Below are 7,604 nucleotides of genomic sequence, written 5' to 3' on the forward strand. Positions count from 1 at the left end.
TCAGCCAGCAAGAAGTGCTGTTTGCTTGCATGCACCCGTTCATATGATAGGGAAAAGTCCAAAGATAGACATTCAATGGAAAATGTGAGTAAGTAGAATATTTGTAGTGAAGTGGTTCTAGTATTCCTGCCAAGACAAATCGCAGAAGGGAACAAACACACATCTTGGAAGTATTTCCTCTCATGACAAAGATGTGACTATGTAAGTGTATGATTTGAGACAGGAACAGCACATCTGAACCTTCAGCCATGCTGAAGGTATCAGTACGGCAAGATTTCTGCTATATTTACTTCCAAAATCTGCCCAGATACAACCATAGATTATCTACTCCCTTTCATTTTTCTTTTTTTTCATTCTTCCTGAACTGAAGAGGCTGTTCTTTAAAGTCTGTGATGCAAGACATTGTGAGCATCTTTACCTGGACACGTCTAAGTGAGGAAAATCAAGGTTCAAGCTGCAGACATGGTGAGTATTAAATGAAAAATTGCCAAAAAAAGAAAAAAAAATTTCCAGTGTTTTCTTATTTATATATGTCTTTTTGTTTCTTTCCTTTTACCTCTGTTTCCTACCCTCTAGTTCTTTTGCCATAGCTTAAAGAGCATCTTATAATATCTGTTTTAGTTTTTCTTTCTTATGCCCAGATATGCTTTTCCTGTCTCTTCTACAGTTTTCTTCCTCTCACAGTTGTTTACTTGATTCATTATGATTACCCATTTTTAATTTATTTTCTTATTAAAATAGATCAGAAAAAAAAAAAAATCATGAACAGTTCAAGCCAGTATGTAAAGCATGGGTCGTTTGGTCTCTGAGCTATAGCACTATGCTACAGTTAGTGTTTAATATAATCTAATCATAGAATCATAGAATCATAAAATCATAGAATTAGAGAATCAGAGAATCAGAGAATCATAGAATGGCCTGGGTTGAAAAGGACCACAATGATCATCCAGTTTCAACCCCCTGCTATGTGCAGGGTCACCAACCACCAGACCAGGCTGCCCAGAGCCACATCCAGCCTGGCCTTGAATGCTTCCAGGAATGGGGCATCCACAGCCTCCTTGGGCAACCTGTTCCAGTGTGTCATTACCCTCTGTGCGAAAAACTTCCTCCTAATATCTAACCTAAACATCCCCTGTCTCAGTTTAAGACCATTCCCCCTTGTCATATCACTATCCACTCTCGTAAACAGCCATTCCTCTTCCTGCTTATGTGCCCTTCAATTTATGGAGCAATGAAGCAAGCACAGATGAGCTAAGTGATGTAGAAGAGAGAAGGTAAAAAGTGGGAGAAACAAGTAATGCAAACATGAAGATCTGAGAGGAAGAGAGTACAGTGGACAGGGCTGCAATTGACAGGGGATGAGTAAAGAGCTCAAGGGGGGGATGAGGAGGAGTGGAGAATAAAGCACCAAACCAAAGAGTGAGTGAAGAACATTAAAACTGAAGGGAGTGGAAGAGAGCAGCTTCCATCTTTGCAATGCTTCATAGAGATTTTAGAATAAAAATCCAGGACAGCAGATACTGTAAATTCAGGGTGGGCTCCATAACTGAAGATTAAAGTGATGCTCATTTCAAATTTCCCAAGGCACAATGTATTGTCTGAATTTTTTCTTTATTTTAAAAGCCATGAAATCCACATATTAAGTTTACTGAAACTCTAACATTTCTTTTCTCTTTCCCTCTTCTTCCCTTCCTTCCTTCCTTCCTTCCTTCCTTCCTTCCTTCCTTCCTTCCTTCTTTTTTCCTGACAATAAATAACTTTTTTTCTCATATTATATCATGATTCTTTTTTAAGAAAGGAGGTCTAAGGCAGAATTATTTCTCCTTCATTTGGAGAATCTGTACAATGCAGTTTGCAAACAAGTTTCACAATGAATATATGTTGGGTAATAAGAGCTCTAAGTTCCCTACTGTCTTTCAGCTGATCAAAGTGAAAGGTCATCCTGGCATTACTGGTAATGAATTGAAGATCTCTTTTCTCCTCTGTCTGCAAAGAGACTCACCCCACTGGCTTTGTAGTGCTCTTTGGTTGAGAGGGTACCTGGTCATTACACATGTTCTCATCTGATGGTAATCCCATCTCCTAACTGACATACTACACTCTCTTATTTATTCCTCTTCACCTTCAGCCTGACGTCTAAGCAAAGCCCCATTCAGTTTTTGAACCAATGGTCACCAGTATCTTAAATATTGCGTCACTGATGATTCAGAGAGCCACCAGATGATCTTTTTTATTATCCTAAATGAGGTGGAAGTTGATCATTTAAAAAAGGCGAGAAGTATAGACTATTATGAAGTCCTTTTAACTGTCCTGTACTCCATGATAAACTCATTCTCTAGATGGTTAAACAGGGTGGCTTGTGAAATAAATAGTTATAGTGAGATGAATTTCAGAAAAGGGAGAGGAGCAGAGAGGACTGCTGACTGCTGATGGATGAAGGTTGGACAACAAAGGACAGAAAGAGTTTCCCTCTGTGGTAAGGATCCTACATAATATGAGGGCTGCACCAAAAGTAACAACTGCTGTTTTATTATATTGGCCCATGACCTCTGGGGCAGATGTTGGTGGTATGGCAATAGAGGTTGAACCCTCTCACCAGTATTCGATTGCATTTGTTGCCATGTGACAGATGGCAGCAGAGGGACAGCCTGAAACAATAGTATATGACATAGAATTGTATATGAAGAAAAGCTGTGGAACTGAATTCCTCTGTGTGGCAAAAAAATTGCACACATTGACATTCATTGATGCTTGTGAATGTTTAAGGAGACCAAATAGTGGATGTGAGCACAGCACGATTGAAGGTGTGTTTCAGCACAATAACAACGACAATAGGTCACCTCCGCTGGTGCAGATTTTTATGATTACAGAATGCAGGCTCTTGTTCATCACTGATGAAAATCCATATCTAATTGTGGTGAATATAGTGAAAAACAGTGTTGAGAATTTTTATGAAATAGTTATTGTGCTCTTTGAATCTGTTCAAGTTCCCATGGAAATAAATAGAAGGCATTACTTTCAGAGTAACATATTTATAAGGAACACGTACCCATTGGGAAAGAGTAAGGGCAACTTATGTTGTTAAAGCTAGAGAAAGCATTTCTACTGATCTTCCTGAAATAAGAGAAATCTCTAGGTTTTAGTTACTTATGTGTTGTCCTCTGAATCTACAGCGATTATTCCTGTTGTAGGTAGAAACTGAAAAAATGACAACTTACCTGCTCCTTGGGTAACACAATCTCTTGCTACTGCAACACAATCTCTTAATACTGTCTTACAAGTAAATGAAAAATTGACATTTATTCCACGTATATTGGGAGAGTAGCCCAGTCTTATTGCCTGCAAGGTGTTCTTACCTGGGAGTGTTTTGGCAAGCTCAGGTTATTTCTGAGCAGTCATCTGGGTACAGTGTCTGGCTTTCAGAATCTGCATCAGCAAACCAGGGATCTTTCCCACATAATCCCAAACTGGATTGCGATGTGTGTAGTCAAAGCAGAGTGATGGAACCCGGCTGTAAGTCTGTAGAGCAGAATCAGTCTGTGCAAGGAGGGTGTTTCTAAACCCCAACAGTTGTCTCATGTCTGTCAGTGGGGGCTGCAACACCAGCTGCAATGCCTCTTGCTCTGCACTCTGCTCATTCCTGCAAAACAAATAGTAATTTGTTAGAGCCTGATGACAAATTCACACGTTGGCTACAACTGTGCATGTAAGAGGCAGAAAAAGCAGCTTCCAGCTGGACAATCTCACTGCACCTTCTATTGGCAAAGGCTGCCTTATATCTCATCTCACAGAGCTTTTTCTAAGACTCTTGGTGTATTTGTTCTGTCCTCATATGGGGAAACAATGAAATACCATCATCTGGGTGAAGAAATCAATTGCATGGTTGATGTCTACCTTGTATCTTCATCTCACAACCTATCTGATGGGCCCATAGCATACAAGTAGCTTTGTGTAGGCTCTGTCTATGGGTGTAGGTGCAAAAAGTCCCACAAACCAAGCTGCTTTTAATAAGGAGCTTCTTGAAGGCAAAAAGAAAATAAACTCTTCTCTCATTCAGTGTAAAGCCTTTCCAGGTGGTATATAGCTTGGTGAGTCCAAAGAGTCTTTGGGAGCAAAGTCAGATTATTCTCACTGTGAACAGCTTTTACTGCTTTCCCAGATCAGATCTGGAGAGTGTCTGCTTCTGTAGTGGTAGATGTGTATCCCAAAGGGACAAGTAACAGTTTCTTAGAATTGAATTTCAGCCAACCATTTTCAATCTTTAGAAGAACTGTTCTGGAAACATTCAGCCTGCCCACTTTATATTTCAGTGAAATTCAAATGCACTACAAATCTGATGTATTTTACTGAAATTTCAGCATTATGTTAGGGAAAAATTTCTGACATTGCTAAGATAAGATGTTTCACCCTTCTACCAAATTTTAATTCAGTGTATTTAGGAAACATAGATTCAGGGTATCAGTAATTCCTACAGATGTTTTACTTTGGATTTTCTTTTCAACTGAATTTCTTCTCTATGTCAAGAAGATATTACCAGTATAAAGAGACAGTAAGACATTTGGTGCTACAACAACATGGACAAAATTATCCATAGCACCTTCTCATGCAATTTATGTCATCTTTTTTTAGAATGTGGGTAGATTCTCTTGCTTATCAGGGGTAGAGCAGGAACTTTCTGGGAAAGTGACTATCTGAAAAAGAATTATTTTTTCAAAATCGACTTTCTTGTGCGAGAAGTGTCAGAATTCTCTGACTTTCCATATGAACAGGCTCCGCCATTTTCATGTGCAGTGAACCAGGATGTAGACACACATTTTTATTGATGTCTTCTTTTGCAAGAATTTCCTTTTTTTTTTTTTTTTTTTTTTTTTTTTTTAATAATTTTTAATTCTGCTGTTAATTGGGTTTGTATTTTTTTCAGGATGAGAAGGTTTGTGTGGGGAAGATGTACTTTTCTGAGGCAGCTATATCTCTAATTGTGCTAAGCTTGGGAGAAAATGATTAATAAGAATATGAGCACCATCTGCAATCTCTAATGATGATATAGTTATCCATACCAATGGAATTCCCAAGCTTCATAATAAAATTTGCTTAATACCTGAAAGTTGGTACAAAAAGTGTCAAAGGATTTGATTTCAACTGGTAGTTGAAAGGAGCAAGTCATACTAATTGACTGATAAGTTCTTCATCAGCATCTGGGTGATTGCCATTGATTTGTGAATTTGTGTATCATTTGGAGCCTTCCAAGTTAAGAGGCTGCTTCTCTTTTTCATTCTTTCTTGACAGTAGAAATCTGTTGACTTGATATTATTTCATTTGAGTGATTGGTTTTATAAATGGCCATGATGAGGAGTTTCTAGGAGAAACTGAATCTGAATCTGAAATTTGAATCTGAATTTTGGTTTGCAGCAGATCTGATGGTTCTCTACTTCAAGAAATCTCTATTTCCAAAATTTTTTTCTTAGAAAATGCACATCTTTAATTTGAAGAGGGTATGTTTTAAACTCATAAATTGGTTTCTGAATGATGAAAATTATTTTGGACATTGTAGAAGTGTTTAGGGAGCTTATAATTTAAAAATGTTATAAAATTAGTAAACTTAATAATATACTCAATATTTGGTTAAACACCAAATATGTATCAGGTGGAACGTTTTCGAAAAGCGACAAATATTTAGTATTTTTCCTAAATAAAATTTTCACTGTTATGACTGTGTGGAGAACAATGTCCTGCTCACACCGGAATCATGATTTTATCCCAGTTTCATCCAGGAAGGAAAAGGAAGAAAAATGAACTTTTTTTTGAGTGGAGTTTTGACTTCTTTTTAAATAACCTTTTGACTTCCCGAAATCCCTTTGGTGACAGCACTGCTGGTTTTGCATAAGTAATACACTGAAATCAGAAGTCCCTTCAAAACAAGAAAAAACACATACACAAAGTAGACATAGCTGTGAAAGTCAATATCGGTGTACTATACGGTTTTTCTTATGCACAGGAAAAGACATCAATAAAGTCCCTATTAGTAGTCAGTAGACTTACAGTCTGATTTTGAAGCCATAAGCATAGTAAATCTCTAAAGGGTTATTACATCTAAAGTATAAATCTGCTGAATATATATCCACATTGCCCCCAAATACCTTAGCACCTCTCCGAGTGAGTGATACCATTTAAGCAAGCTATCACATTATATGAAATACATTTTGGTTCGATTTGATGAAAATAGATTACCAGTGTTCTTTTATCCATTGTGCTGGATACACTAGAGACCACCTTCCTCAGGTATTCATTTAACAGGTCTCCATTGCATAGAATTTTGTCTGATGGAAGGAAAATCAGTTGCTTTACGTGGGCTGGTTGATTTCTTTAACAGCTGTTCATTTTGCTGGTCTTTAACATCTAGACTTAAGTTTTCTATTCCATCTTCAATAGGACTGGGTACAAGAAAGTAAGAAATAGGGAGAAAAAAGCTCCCATCACTTAATTAGAACAGCTGGATTTTGCATTTAACTGTGAATCATCTTCAGGCCAGAGATGACAAAAATTATAGTTCATGATTCGGGGCAAACTTCAGTATTTGGAAATTTTCTACCGCATTTATATGGAAAGCAGTTGAAAAAAAAAAGGATAGTTATGAAGCAGACACTGTCAATAACAACAAGAATATCATTTGAAGTTGGCTCCTTAAATTGCATCTGATTATAGCAACTATTGAATGAAATCTTGCCCATCACATTTTTTCTTTAAACAAAACTAGAAATTGAGTGTGATGGAGAATCAGCTGGCTGGGGAATACGAATACTCAGTCTTGCATTTGAAAGAGATTGCTTGAAAACTGCAACCAGTTTAAGAGCCCCAGAAAGCCTCAAACCTTCCAGAAAAAATGTGTTTGGAGTCAGGCTGAATTTTATCCATGGAAAGCTCTTTCTGTGACACATTTTTGTCAGACAGACATTATTTCCTTAAGAAATTCCTTTAGAGTATGGAAAATTCCTTTTCCTCTTGTTCAACCTCTAAAAATAACAGGTGGTAGATTGATAGAGATGTGGGGAAGGTGATGAGAGGAAAACAAGAAACTTATAAAAATGTGGTTTTAGCTCCTCTGCATCCATTGGTCGGGGTGAACATATTTTTTTCCTTCTTTTTTTCCTTTTTCCTGGTTGTCACTTTCTGTTTGTATGTTCTTCAAAATAGATTCAGAGAATCATAGAAATACTGCTATAAATTCTCATTATTCAAGTGTTTTAGTCCTTACAATTTTTTTCCAGGCAGTGAGGCAGAAACATAGCCTGAATAAGTATCTAAATTTTGAGCAGTTTATCTGAAGCAAACTGGGTACCTGTCTGTCACTGGCTGCTAAGCATTTAAGTGTCAGGTCTGTTCTCTATATTTGCATCATTGCTGCCCCTGCTTGATTAACTCAGCAGCAGTCGAGCACTAGCTGGATGAAGGCAGAGCTTCAACATGCCTATTGAGGAATAAAATAAAGACTTAAATTTTGAGGCTAAAAGAATTGGGGTTTTCCTGCGATAAAGAATAGTTGCTGAGTTAAAGAAAAAGAAAAAGAAAAGGAAAAGGAAAAGGAAAAGCAAAAGGAAAAGGAAAAG

General features: G+C 37.4%; 1 long non-coding RNA gene across 1 annotated transcript in view; it reads left to right on the forward strand.

Moving 5' to 3' along the window:
- Positions 1 to 218: 218 nt before the first annotated feature.
- The window catches only part of LOC122159706, a 45,116-nt gene continuing 37,730 nt past the window's right edge, over positions 219 to 7,604 (forward strand). The window contains exon 1 of the long non-coding RNA XR_006168593.1: positions 219 to 465. This is a non-coding gene — a long non-coding RNA (uncharacterized LOC122159706). The remainder of the gene's footprint in view (positions 466 to 7,604) is intronic.

This window comes from Centrocercus urophasianus, unplaced genomic scaffold (assembly GCF_019232065.1).
Source record: "Centrocercus urophasianus isolate 14NV4802_14NV808 unplaced genomic scaffold, USGS_Curo_1.0 seq_16, whole genome shotgun sequence".
NCBI lineage: Eukaryota > Metazoa > Chordata > Aves > Galliformes > Phasianidae > Centrocercus > Centrocercus urophasianus.